The following is a 15,168-nucleotide window of genomic DNA, read 5'->3' on the forward strand; positions in this document are numbered from 1 at the left end:
AGATCTCTATCACATGTACTTATTATACTTCATTTCCAATCCCCAAAGAATAATGCTTTAAAATTTTTTTGTTGATATTTTTTAGTTTTAAACAAAAATCAAGAAACATTAATTAAGCACTTACTATAACCTGGTCCTGTGCTAAGTACTGGGTATACAAAAGGAGGTAAAAATAATAATAATAGCTGCCCTCAGGGGGTTCACAATATAATCTGCTGCATTTCTTAGTATAGCCTAACCCAGAATCAAAAAAATAGGCAAATTTTAAAAACAACCAGTATAGGGTTGGCTAGGTAGCACAGTGGATAGAGCACAGGCCCTGGAGTCAGGAGTACCTGAGTTCAAATCCGACCTCAGACATTTAATAATTACCTAGCTGTGTGGCCTTGGGCAAGCCACTTAACCCCATTGCCTTGCAAAAAAAAAAAAATCTAAAATAAAAACAGCCAGTATATCAAAAGATTCAGATATTGTATGCAGTTCTCATATCCATTGTCCCCCACCTCTATAAAGAAGCCAGAATGGGAGGGAATACCTTTTCTTACTTCATCTTTGAGGCCAAGTTTGATCAGCATAACTTCACACTCTTCAGTTTCAGCAGTTTGGCTGCAGCTTGTTGTTATTTCCATCTATATTCTAGTAGTTATATTCTAGTAGTTACTGTGTACCTTATTTTTCTAGTTCTATTCATTTCACTTTGCATCTGTCAATATAAGTCTTTTCAAGCTTCTCTGTATTCAAGACATTTCTTATAGCAAAGTAATTTTCCACTAGATTTGTTCATCCTAATGTATTTAGTCATTCTGCAATTGAAGGGCATCTACTTCATTTCCATTTTTTTGCTACCATTACAATTGAGTTGATGAATATGAGGACTTTTCCCCAAAGAATAAAGTTAGCTATCAAAGTGAAGAGGGGAGGGCAAGGGTGAAAAGACATGCAGATATATAAAGTATCTTCTGTCACCAGTTATTTCATTATATTATGCTGTCTTAAGTGTGTGCCTAGTCATATGTTCTGGGAAAAACATAGCTTAGCATCAAGTCCAAGTGCTTCATGTTCAATTCAATTCAATAATCATTTTTAAAGCAAATACTAAGTGACAGGCATTGTAAAAGGCTTTGGGATGTAGAGAAATTAACTCCTGTTCCCAAGATGCTTCTATTTTGATGGAAACATGCAATGTCTTACATAGGCAAATGAATGTAAAGGAGAAAGAGAGACAGAGTCAGAGACAGAAACAGAGAAACCAGTGGGTGTATTGGTAAATGTTTAACAACCAAGTCTTTGAAAATTGTATACATGACACACTTTTAAGTTTTATTTGAATTATTAATATTTTCTAAATCAGTTTCTTAAGTGTAGACAATCAACAAGACAAAAAAATCAAAATCTGATTTGTATAATTTTCCAACTATACCCCTGCCCTAGGTACATTTCTTCTCTGCTGAGAACTTCTCTGCCAGAGAAGGTGCCACTACTTCTTTTGGCTCTCTTTTGTTAGTGGATACAAACAAACTGAAGATTTCCAAACTATCCAGCAAAAAAAAAAAAAAAAAAAAAAAGCCTACATACATAATAACCTTCTATATTTCCAAGGTTTAGATATTCTCACTGAAAATTTAACAATGGTTCTAACTCAGTAGTGCTAACTTGGAAGTTGTACCTAGTTCTTCACTAGAGAGACCTCTAAAAAGGAAATTATCCTCAGGAAGGTCCTTCTAAAGACCATTGTTTTATTTTACAACAGGATTAATTAATTTACAACAGGAGGATGAATTAAGATGGATGAGGAGAGAAATAAGAAAACTTATTAGTCATATAGTAATGGGAACCTGTAGTATTGTGGTAAAATGAAGGAACTGACTGGGGTGACCTTCAATGTCCCTTAGCCTTCTAAACCTATAATCCTACAGCATTAGAAAAAATGAGAGAAAGAGATCCTACTTTTCCTCTTCTTTTTTAAATAAATGTGCAAAATTCTTATTTGGCTACAAATGATAGATGAAGTCAGCTTGCTTGATATGTGGAGAATTGTCAACTGGCCAAATTCTTCTCATTCTAAAATGCAACCTTCACCTGGTAGGAAAAAACTATAGAGCAACCCAACTTCACAAGAGAGTTCAATAGAATTATTCAAAAGATTAAAATGATCTAGAAAAAGGGGGGTTGTGAATGGCAATAATTCAGTATTGGCAAAATCCCTGCAGACAGATATTTTTGGCTTTGTCTATACAAGGCTGCTGATTCAAAAGTTAAAAATGTTGATTGTAGGGAGACAGTTTGGTACAGAGTGCTAGACTAGGGGTGAGTATTTAGGTGCATCCCTCTGCTTTGTTACTACCTGTGCAATCTTGCGAAATTCACTTACCTCTCTGGGCCTTAGTTTGCCCTTTATAAAATTAAGGAAAGTTGAATCTGGGTGACTTTGTTCTAGACTGAACCTCATGACCTTCCCCTCTGAGTCCCAACTGCTAGTGCCCTCCATCTCTAAACTACCGTATATTTATTTTTTTATTTATTCTGTATGTGTGCATGTAATATAATCCTTCTGGTGAGGCTTAAAGTGCTTGCCATGAGAAGAACCTAAGAGTCCTAAGTTGGGAATTGTATTTCTTCCCAACTTAGGAAGAGGGAACTAATGATTTATTAGGATTGAAGGTTAGGATTTTCATCACAGTGAGAGTTTCAAAAGATCTCTTGAGAGGAAGGAGCATCAGAGCAATTCTCAAATTCACATCTATAAGGAAATCTGTGATAGGCAAAAAGCTAGCAGGTCAAGCAGCAAGGTACAGGACACCTTAACTCTTTTTTCCTTAAAGATTTCTTCCAACTTATTTTTCTCATCTTTAACCCTTTTATCTCTTTTGTGACCTTTTTTCTTCTTCATGGCATGAGTACTGGACAGCTCTGGGAGTCACATTGGAGACAGTGAACTTTCCTATGTCAGAGCTGGAATTCCCTTCTGAGGGCATAATCCAAAGTCATTTATATATTTCAAATATACTCCCAAGAACAAAATTAATTACTATATAAAATTAAATCTGTTCAGTTTGCCTGGTGGTATGCTGGTAAATGTTTTAGCAACTAGCTCTCTGGGGAAAAAAAAAGTGCATTACTTTTTTTTAATATCATTAACATTTCCTTCACCCCTTTCTTAAATCTAGAAAATTAACAAAACAATAATTTAGATCCTGATTTGTCTGTTCATTCCTGAAGTGTAAACACTTACTCTAAAATTTTAACAATTAACTATTACTACTAAATTGTTAGAGTTGGCTCCAACACATCTGTAGACCCCATATTAAATCTGGTGCAAAGTCTCCTGTTGCAGTTATACTTGCTTTTGTTTTCTGCAAGAGAAAGTAAGTCTCTTGAGAGCAGGGACTAATATCTTTATCTTCATGTCTCCAGCACCTTGCACAGCAACTGACACAAGAGGCCAAAACTTAATAATTCCTTGCTGATTAATCAATGATGCCAAACAACAGATAATCTTACCAACTATGTCTTGAGTTCCTACTACATGCAAATCATAGGGAGATCTGAATCACTAATTTCCACACTGTTACTGCCACATTCCCATACAAACTAAGGTAACACTTAGAAGGAGTTAAACCACTTGGCTTAAACCACTTCTTAATTCCAGCGATCCCTGGGGATAGTTATCCTAAACCAAAATACTCTTTCTGGACCATTATTCTACTATGAGGGTTGTCTTCCTTGTTAGAATGTGTGTTCCATGAGGACAAAGTGAAGTATATTAAAATTCTTATTTTCCTGTAATTCTTTCTGTCATTCATTCATTCATTCATTCAACTGTGAGATCTTTGTATTTAGAAAAATTTCCAACCCTAACCCTGCCCTAGGTACATTTCTTCTCTGCTGAGACTTCTCTGCCAGAGAAGGTGCAATTGTTTCTTTAGACTCTCTTTTGTTAGTGGATACAAACAAACTGAGGATTTCCAAACCATCCAGCAAGCTTCCTTCTAGTTTTTCAGAATCCTTTGGTAGAAGGGATGCTACCTGAGCTCATTTCCCTTGCTCATCAAAACAACTTTGTGAGGTAGAGATGGCAAATTTTATGGATGAAAAAGATTATGCTTCTTAAGGTCAAATTGCTAATAATCAGAGGTAAAATCTAATATGACTCAGTATTTCTTTCATTATATCATCTTAACTCAAGAATACATCCTTCCTAAACAGAAACCTGTCATTTTTTGGTCTCCTCTCAGGGTAGTTTCCAAGAGCAACTTTCTATTTATGTTTAATATTTTAAGAAGCTGTTAAGAGAGTGCATCTCTCCTGAAGGTCATCCCTTTTATCAATCAGATTTTCTATCAGTCTAACCTGAAAAGCCAGGAATAATTCCTTTAGGAAGAAAAAGGAAAAAAGCATTCCTCCTTAACTCAGCTTTTTCCTTGTCTCCAGGAGAAGTAAAATTGGCACCTTGACAATGACATTAGGAGACATTTGATTGGCCTTTGTTCCTTCATTCTCTAGGAAAAATGTGACCTCCCAAAAGAATACATAGAAGCAGTTGATGCCTTTTTACAGGTAAAACTCAAGAATGGTGTAGTAGACATGAATTAAAAATAAAGGAGAGACAAGTTTAATTAATCACTCACCCATCACCAAAATTTTATTAAGCACCTGCTCAATGCAATGTGCTTTGTTAGGTGTTGAGTATACAAGTGTGAAATAGTGGAAAGAATACTGGGTCTATATTTGGAAGACAGGAGTTCAAATCCCAGGTCTCTGGCTTACTTCCTGCTTAACTGTGCCTCTTGTGCCAGGCATTTGAAATGTGCTGGAGAAATAGAGATAAAATAATAGTCCCTGCTCTCAAGAGGCTTACTTTCTCTTGGAGAAAACAAATGCAAGTATAAATGAAACCATCAGGAGGTCTTGCAACAGATTTAGTTTGGGCTCTGGTAGGAGCAGATATTAATTGTCTCACATGAAGAAGTTTTTCATGCATAGGCATGGGTTTTCTGTGGGAAAAGAAAGAAATGCTTGTTTTTTCAGTATAGTAGAAGAAACTTAGAGATCATCTAATCCCATTCATTCACTTTATAAATGAGGAAATGAAAGCTCAGAGAGGCAAGGCACTTCTCTTGGATCACACAGCAAATTTGGGCTTAGATTCCAGACCTCCAGATTTCCCAGTCTGTGTCCTTTTTCACCATCCCATACAGGTTAGTGAAAGGGAGAAATGAGGAGATTTGTTTCCTACATGAATTTGCTTAATCCCCTACAACAATCCTGTGAGATATACATCATTATTATCCCCATTTGGCAGATAAGGAAAATGAGACTCAGATATTAGTGACCTGATCCTAGAGCTAGTGTTAGTCAGAAAATTAGAATCCAAGTCTTTCTGACTCCCAAATCCAACATCATACCATACTACCCTTCTTAATGTTGGTGAACAGACTGTATCCAGATTTCTGACTTGAAGATAAATCAGTGGCTTTTCTAGGCTGAAAGTCAAGTGCTACTTTGGGAAGAATCATGAAACTAAGGCTGTAATCCTCAGGGCTATCTATTTACAAAAGATCCCAGACTGATATTGCCATTATCCATTTCTCCACTTGAAAGGATTATCTGATTTCATAGCACTTCATCTCAGTGTAGCAGGGGAGCCATTCCATAGGGTATGCATGGCAATTAGCATGTGTTCTGGCCTCTTGCTAAAGGACATTCATGCTCCTATTTGTCTTTATTCCCCTATTAGAGGTTAGACTGAAGATAACTAGTAAAAATTCCAGGAGGAGCTACTTCTTCAATGTTAATATTATTAACACCTTCCCAAAGCTCTGTCTCTCTGTCTCTCTGCTTCTCTTTTTCTCTCTCTCTCTCTCTCTCTCTCTCTCTCTCTCTCTCTCTCTCTCTCTCTCTCTCTCCCCCTCCCCGCCTCCCCCTCTCTCTCTCCATTGCTCTTTTGGATCACATTCAGGTATCCCTTGGAGTTCCAGAAAGGGGAAAGAGGGGTTTCTGCTCCTTCTACCCTTTTCTCCCCAGCAATCATTCTAACATCTAACCAACACATGTCAATGGTGGTCAACCTCAAGTTCCCTGATTACCTCTTCTGCTTTGAGTTTCTTTTCCTGAGCACAGGTCACTGAGCAGTCATCTTAAGAGATAGACATTTCCAGTTTCATTAATCCAAGAAATCTAGAGGTTTTGAATCAGGGCTGCTCTCCCAGTGGGAGGTGCTTCCTACGAATACTCTCATCTCAAGATGACTACTGTCAAGAGGATGACATAGATGAAAGGAATAAGGAAACCTAAGCTATTCTTGGATGACCAGGGGACTGGAACTTTGTATATATGAGTGTTAAAATGGTAACTATCTGAGGTGAGTATGTGTTCTAAGATTCAGCATGTCCCAAGTCTTTGGAGAAGCTTCATCTCCTGAGATAGTACCATAAAAGTGGTGAATCATTGTTTTACCTTTTAAGAATTTATTAAATGATTGTGCATGGATAACCCACATCAGATTGCTTGTTGTCTTGGGGGAGGGAGTAGGGAAGGGACGAAAGGAGAAAAAATTGGAATTTAAAGTTTTACAAAATGAATAGATCATTTATTAATAATAATTAATTATAATAATATAATGATAGTTAAAACTATTAAGAAAAAAAGAATTTGTTAATATGCTCAGGAACCTTTCATGCTATAAGTATTTCTTTTATGACAAAAGAAAAAATAATTATACTTAATATCTATTATTTTGAACAGTGATTTGCTTTTCTCGTAAAAGTCTCACATGTAAAATGTACTCATAGATCTCCTTTTTTAAAGGCAAAGAATTGGAAATTAAGGGGATACACATAATTGGGGAATGGCTGAACAAATTGATAAATTGTGGTATATGTATGTGATGGAACACTATTGTTCTATTAGAAACCAAGAGAGATGGAAATTCAGAGAAACCTAGAAGGATTTGTATGAACTGATGCTGAGTGAGATGAGCAGAACCAGAAGAACATTGTACACCATAAGAGCAACATGGGGGTGATGGTCAATCTTAATGGACTTGCTCATTTCCTCAGTGCAACAATTGGGGACAATTTTAGTGTATCTGAGATGGATAATACCATCTGTATCCAAAGAAAGAATCGTGGAGTTTAAACAAAAGACTATTACCATTAATTTTTAAAAAAGGTCATCTTATATAATTTTGCTATCGCTTAGGTTTTATTTTTCCTTTAGGATATGATTTATCTCCCAACACATTCAATTTTGATCAATGTAAAGCATGGAAACAATGTAATGAGTATCAGACTACCTTCTGTGGGGGCTGGGGGGAGGGAAGCAAGATTGGGGGAAAATTGTAAAATTCAATAAAAATAAAAATAATAAATAAATAAATAAACCACCAAAAAAGTACACTTTTAGAATACCATAGGCACAATCCATGAGCCTTGTTGAAGTGATTTTCTCTGTTGCTGGGGTGGGGAAATAAGCAAGAGAGTTCAAAAAAACCTATTTGTTTTCCTCTCTCCCAGGACTCAATGTCCTGAGTGCACAGTTGAAATCCTATATAGGATTTTTCTCTAATGCATTTATTATCTCCCCCTATTACTCTGTCCAGTCCTTAAAGGTAGGGTCTGTCTTCTAGAACCATGTATTACAAACAGTAGGCACTTAATAAATAATCAGTGAAAGCTGTGGGAAACCTAGCTCTTTTTTTCTAGACCAAATAATCTCTCAAATATTAGCTGTTTGGTCTAGATAAGGCTCAGCCTGTGTCATCTAAACCTTTCACTTCCTTTTAGATGTGAAGGAGGCACTCATTCTGCCCTCCAGAAAGATAACAAGACTCCTTTACAATTCAATTCAGCTAATTTCCAGTTGTACATTAATGCATTTGATGAGCATCAAGTCTCAGAATCTGGAGACAAAGGAGAAAGCAGTTCTATTGTTCCTTAGCACCCCTTCCTCTAGGAGAAAGTTGGTACTGAAGTCTCTACCAGGTCTTCCCCCAATCTCATTCCTTCCTGGACCACTTCCCCATCCTCTCTAGGATGGGTTCTCCTGAAAGGACAATGGCCTGAACACCAAATCACAGCCAGCATTTTTTCCCTCCCTTCATTCATTCCTCAATCCTCTCTTGCTTTAGGAGATTTAGTATTTATTCAGATCAATAGATTTTTGTTGTTGTTATTACCAACTGCCTACATTTTCCTTGGCTAGAGGAGTCACGCGGTTCAGGGCAATGACAGGGAAAAAACAGCTGTCAGCAGCTCTTCTATTGAAGAGGCACCAGGGACGTTGCTCAATAAAGAAAGTCTCTGAGCTGCAAGGTTTAATTTAGACTTTTCCACTCATTTGCTGGGTGATTTTTATAAGTTATCTAACTTCTCTGGGCCTTATCATATTCACCTCCAAGTTGAGCTTCTCTCCTGGTCCGTGGAAAATGCTGATTAATGAAATGGTTCTTAAATGTGATGACATTGGGTTTGCAAGATTGGCACACTTGTTACTGTTGATTAGGTCAGTTGATTTAATGAGAGCCTACTATGTGCTAGGGAATGAGCTAGAGACCATCCCCTCCTGGCTACTTTATATGCAGTTAGAATAAATTGCCACCAGACACAGCCTGCACTAAATAAATGTTTATTGGTTGGCTAAATGATATAGCTGGGACAAGAGCACACAAGATTGGCATAAGCCTAAGGTGCAATACTGTGTATGTGTGCAAAATAAAAGATTTTAAAATTTTTTTTATTTTAGAAATACATATTTTAGTGACAGAAAATAGCATTATTTTCTGGAAAATGAAGTGGCAGCATAGCACAATGACTAGAAAATCAAATTTGAAGTCAGATAAGCCTGGGTTTAAGTTCTGACTCTTGACCTCTAAGAGGTGTCCCTGATAATTCTCTAAGCTAGAAAATACAGAGCAGTTGCTACTTTGCATTGACAGAGGGAGTTTCCACACTGGGAATTCATCATACCAATTAAAACAAATTCAAGTCATGTGGCATATGAAGAGTCAAAAGTCTGGGTTCAAATCAACTTGCTGCCTCTTACTAGCTCCGTGACCTAAGATGAATTACTTTATTTCTTTAGACATCAGTTTTCTCACTTATAAAACTGTCAATTCACTTCTAGCTTAAGGTCTGCAATCCTATGACAGTAGCCCAACATATCATTGGCACAACATTCAAATATTGAGAAATGCAATTTTGAAACTAGGTCTAGAAGAAAGAATTTCTCTTTGGTAGGCAATCAGGTGGCAAAGTCTGTAGAAGCCTGAGCTTGAGTGTCAGTTGTTCAACCCTGGACAAGTCCTCAGATTCCTGGCTGACTTAGTGTCCTCATCTGTAAAATGGATAATAGTAGTATATTGTGAAGACTGGTTAATATATTTAGAGTACTTGGAAAATCAGCTGCTCAACCCCGGACAAGTCCTCAGATTCCTCTCTGACTTAGTGTCCTCATCTGTAAAATGGACATGTCTGCTATTATAATCTCTTGTTAGTGTTATTTTTATCATATTCTTTGCCAGAACCAGTAGTTGGGTTGTGGTACCTTGGCTGTAGTTTCATGGCCTGAAGCATTAGGCTTCCCATTAGCAATTAATTCTTAAGAATGTTCAATAAATACAAGAAGGATGGATTAAAGTCCCTCCTTGAGGGAAGTACAAGACTCAGGGAGCTATAATAACTCCTGCTCCAGACCCTTCTGCTTAAAGTTACTTCTTAGAATTCAAAGAAGATGAAGGATAAGGGGAATTCTTGGGACAGATGAAATGTCCACCTTGTGCAGCTATGTTAAGAACCAAGTCTCCTCATCTCAAGGACTTTCACAATCAGTAAATACCATCTGTGTTGAGCGGAAGGAAAAGGGCTGATAAAACTTGCCAACATATGAACCCTGGCGTTCAGAGAACCTCAGAATGATAATTAATTCACTTTACTTATTAAGGTTTCTATCTATCCTAAGGAGGAGGAGAAAATACTGAAGTGAATTTTTATTTCCTTTACAAAGTTTTTAACAAATACTGTCAAAGGAATTAAGTGCCTTACAATTTACAAGTTTAAAACCATATCATCTACCCTGGAAGAATATATTCTGTGTGACATGGAAAACAACTTTCTTTAAAAAAAAAAAAAAGCAATTCCTGCTCCCCACCCCCCACCCCAGCATCCCCTGAATACTGATTTTGCTTAATTCAAGTCCTGGAATAAATCATCATCATGAGTTGAAGAATAAAATGTCTTTCTTTAATTGAGATAACAGGATAGCAAACCTACTACCCTAGGGGATGTCCCATGAGAGCAGAGCAATAATTTTCCCCAACTTGGAGACCATGAAAAAGGTTTTTATACCTATGGGAGGTCAGAGGGAAGAGGTAATATGAGGTCCCAAGACCTGGTCTTGAGACCCAGTTGCCCTTGGCAATCAGAACAAGGAAAACCATTCATTCTGGCTGTTTTGCCCTTCATGCCATGAATCCCAAAGGAAGGGGTAAGGGCATCAGGTGCTTCTGTTTGACTCAAACTGGATATTTGTTTGCAAGAGAAGATTCTAGGGTCGGCACTTGAGGAGTGGTTTCACCTCAACCTAATCTGCAAGGACATTCATTGCTGGAATTTTGACATTGCTAGGATGATTAAACAATTGTAACAGCTAATGTTACATTAGGTATTAACCATTTTATGTCAGTTTTTATAAGATATTCAAAGGTTCTAAATTCAAGGTTCTTTTCATTTGTAGTTGAAACAAAACAGGTTTGTTTGTGTACTTTCTGATTTCTCACCTTCCTAAAGTCAATTGTGCAATCCCAAATTACAGCCTCAGGTTGAGATGGAAATTTTGCTCAAGTACACAGGCAAAATGTTGTTCTTCTAAAGAGCTAAATTGGGCTAGATAAAAGCTGAAAAGCTTTGTAAAGCAAATAGACCCAAAGCCTTTAGTCCTTGATTGACCTCAAGTTCTAAAACTTCAGGGGACACACTGATAAATAAGAACTGGATGGTTGGGAAGAAACTCTGACTCTTAATATATCTAAGATAATTTATATAGCAGAATTCACAAAAACTATTATTGAGAGAAATGATACAAATTTCCAGAATAGAGTTTCCTCACAATCAGGCAGCAACTGGAAACATTCCAATACTAGGTACAAAGATATTTTTAGGTTTTTGTGGATGCTAACATCTTAATATTTTACACAGTAATATTTTGTATTAGCAAAGGAAGATTTCCTAGGGAAGAAGAACTATGGCTTCTTTGAAGTAGGAAGTCACAGTTCTTTTGAAAGGAAGATTAAGAAAGTGGGGAAAGAGGTTGGAAGAAGACAAGAGACCCAGACTAGGCAGAGTTGGAGGAATTGAAATTTATACATTTTAAAAATTGTTTCATGGAACTAAAATCAAGGGTAAGCTTTGTACAGTGAGAAAATGTCTGAAGTAATTAAAAATATATTGTTCTTATGAAACCCAGAAAGAGTTCTAAATTACAATATGAAGTCTATAAGCCTTTTTCCCAGGATCATAACAGGCAGCTTGCTCCTTCTTCCCTAAACAAAACAAGTTTCAAATTAAAAACACACAGAGAATGGTTGCACAATGCCAGCTTAAAACAAAGCAGGCAGAGATGACTTTGGTAGGTATGGTTCCCGAGCACTCCACTAGCCTGGGGTAAAGTATACCTACCCAAAATGAGCCCTGCTTTGTGTTAACGTTAAGCCACCGTGCTTCATGTTTGTAAATGAGTTCTGAGTTTCAGTGCCATCTCTCTGATTTGTGAATGTCAATAATTCTATGTTCAGACTGCCCTGACTAGACATAGTCCACACATTCTATCTTTTAAGCTAAACCAAAGTAATCATCTCTCATCATGCCACAGATTAATTGCAGAGCATAGAACCTATGATATCTGCCAAGACATTGAACATGACATCTTTGATATATATATATATTACAAAAAGTAACATGTCACAAAAAAAGCAATTGCAATGGAATTAAGATACATCTTAGCAAAGGTACCCTAAATTTGAAAAGGCCTGGCTTTGTCAGGCAACTCTAAGCCTTTTTTTTTTACAGTAAACAGATATGAAATGAAATATAGCCATCCAGATGTTTCTAAAGTGAACTATTTTCATTTGTTTCAGTATTGGAACATTTAGATTCTACCACCTCACTGGTTAATGTAGTAAATGAAAAAGTGGCAATGACATTTAAGAAGATGAAATAAGGAAGGACACTTGTCCCTTGTGCTTGAGTACCTAATAGATTTTTTCCTTTCATTCATTCATTTTAAATAGAAATAGAAATAGCTATCCCCTAACTTTCCTTCTTTGTTGCCCATTCCCCAATCATCTTCTTCACTAATTGGTACTACCAAAGAACAGACAGACCAAGAAAAAGCAATCAATAGTTAATTCAAAGAAGAAAAGCATTAGAAACACATAGAAATTTGTCAAAGACAAAACTCAGAAAGAAGAAACAAAAAATAAAATCTAAGATTTTAGGAGTCTATATACAGATTTACATAGTCCCTTAACTAGAATATGGCTGAAAAATTTATCTCATTTTTTTTTAGTAAGATAGGTATGAAAAAGAAGGGTTGGAAAAGCATTATGCATTAAGAAGGCATAATTTGAGGAAAATCAGGAACCAGAGGAATGAAGAATGATTTGGAACATTTGGATTAAGAAAAAAGATAGAAAGAGAACGAATTATTGCAAATTCAGTTTACTACAAGATCATCTGGACAGAAAGAAAAAATAGAAGAGAAGTTTGCGAAATAACTTAGCATAGAGACATGATATATTAGTGAAAGGACACTTCAATTGTCCAGACATCTACAGGAGTCTTTCTCTCTCTCTCTCTCTCTCTCTCTCTCTCTCTCTCTCTCTCTCTCTCTCTCTCTCTCTCTCTCTCTCCTGGATTAAAATAACTAATATTTTCTTATTTTGATTTAATAATAATTTCATACCTGAAAAATTAGATGAACTAATGAGTTCATCTAATGAAATGACTTAATTCTCACCAAAAAGATAAAACTTGCTGGGATAGAAATGATTGGAACTTAGGCACGTGGGAGAATGACCAATCCATCTGAAAATTTGTGATGAAGGTAACCAGGGATAGTCTAACACACATAGATGTACTGAGAGAAAATTTCAAAGGGTTCAGAGAAAGGATGTTAAGATTCTATGCCCTAAAATTCTAAATGGGACAGATAAGAAATTTGCAAAAATAAAATTCTGAAGACCTAAAGAGAAATAATTCTGAAAAGGGAGTTGTCTCAAGAAAACAATTTGAAAAAAATGTGGACACATAAGGAAATCACCAACTGACTTAGATTTAAAAATAAATATGCATTAAATAGAAGGACAGAAAGGATGACTCCAAAGCAGGACACAGTCCTATAAAATTGGTGTCAGCAATACTGACACGGATGCTGGTGATAAAAGTTAAGAATAAAAATCCAAATTTTTAGCTATATTAAGGAAAAGAGAGAATTAAATAAGGCCTAGGACTTTTGCTTTGGGTAGGACTAGGACACTGATAACTAATAGAAGAAAATTAATGCTCAACATTAACTTTGCTTGTTTTCTCTGTAAAAAAGAATAATCTTTAGACCGAAAAGGGCAAAAACACAAATGGCTAATACTGATTTGAAGAATGAGACAAAGCAAAAAAAAAATCTAGTCATCCTTGATATGTTCAAGTTATCAGGCCCAAATGAACTATATCTTTTGATACCAAAAACCTCTGAACAAGTAAGAGGTTTGTGGGTTTGTTTTTCTATTTTGAAAGAGAATAGAGTTGGGTGTGATGCATGCCCTGAGTTCCCTCTGTGGATTACCAGACTCAGTGGAATGATTTTGGGAAATTCACTAAATATCTCTTGGTCTCAGTTGCCTCCTCTGTAAAATGGCTGTTTTGACTAGATGGCCTCTGAGGTCTCTTTTAGCTCTAGATCTAAGATCCTATAATCAGATTTGAACAAATGACATTCTCTCATTTAAATTTTTCATTCATGTGGAAAAGATGGAGAGATGTGAGTTATACTTTAGTTCAACTAGATAGATTAAATAGCTGGACCAAAAGGGAGTAGTCACTGATAGTTCAATGTCAAGTTAAAAAAAAGTCTCTAATAAAGCACCCTGAAGACTGATGGTTGGCCCTGTAATATTTAACATTTTTATCAATGGTTTGAATGTCATGTTTATCAAATTTGCTGATATTGTGAAGCTAGAAGAATAGCCAACATGATTAGTGACCAAAATTTTGCCAGATTACACTTGGACTTAGTATAAGATGTAATTTAAAAGGGATAAATGCAAGGTCTTACTTGGGAGCTCAAAATAACAATTTCACAAGAAAAAGATAGGCAAGTTATAGTTAGACTGCATTTCATCTGAAAAAAAAAAAACTGAGGGTTTTAAAAAGATTACAAGGTCCAATCTAGTCAAAGGTATGAGATAAGAGCCTAAAGCCCAGCTGAACCTAAATTTAGAGTCATAGTATCCAAAATAGGAAGATAATAATGCTGCTACATTCTACTCAAGTCATCAGATCACCTGAGTCCAAAAATATTCCTATTTGCAATAAAACAAAATGGGGCAGAGCTTCAAAGCTCTGGGGCCTAATTTAAGAAAGAATCTGTCTAATTGTATCGAATGAGTATAAGGTAAATAAAACATGTACTAGCCTGACCAAATGTATATCAATAGATAAACATTACAAAAGTAATCACTACCATTTATGGAATCCCACTAAATGGAATAATACTGACTAGAATAAAATAGGGATCAAAATAATCATTTGGCACATTATAAAGGACAATGATCAACTGGAAAATCTCTAGAGTAGAGCAACTGGGATAGAATTGGGCTTCCAGATCATGCCATAAAAAGATCAGGTGAAGAAACTAAGGATATTCAACCTAGAGAAGAAACTTGTTTGAAAGACATGGTTTCTCTCTCCACATATTGGAAGGGCTATGAAATGAAAAGATTAGACTTTTCTGCTTGAACCAAGAGAACAGAAACAGTAGAAAAGTTATAGAATGATATAGTTGGATTTAGATTAGATGTAACAATTAGAGCTATAAACTGAGATACTTCCTCTTCACTGGAGATCGATCCCCCATCCAAGGCTAGAAGACCTCTGGTGATTCTTATTCAGGTATAGTCAG

General features: G+C 36.2%; 1 protein-coding gene across 1 annotated transcript in view; it reads right to left on the reverse strand.

Annotated features, from left to right (window-relative positions):
• Positions 1–15,168, reverse strand: part of MYO3B (myosin IIIB) — a 567,258-nt gene that overhangs the window by 503,483 nt on the left and 48,607 nt on the right. The window lies entirely within an intron of this gene.

The sequence above is a fragment of the Macrotis lagotis genome, chromosome 1 (assembly GCF_037893015.1).
Source record: "Macrotis lagotis isolate mMagLag1 chromosome 1, bilby.v1.9.chrom.fasta, whole genome shotgun sequence".
Lineage (NCBI taxonomy): Eukaryota > Metazoa > Chordata > Mammalia > Peramelemorphia > Peramelidae > Macrotis > Macrotis lagotis.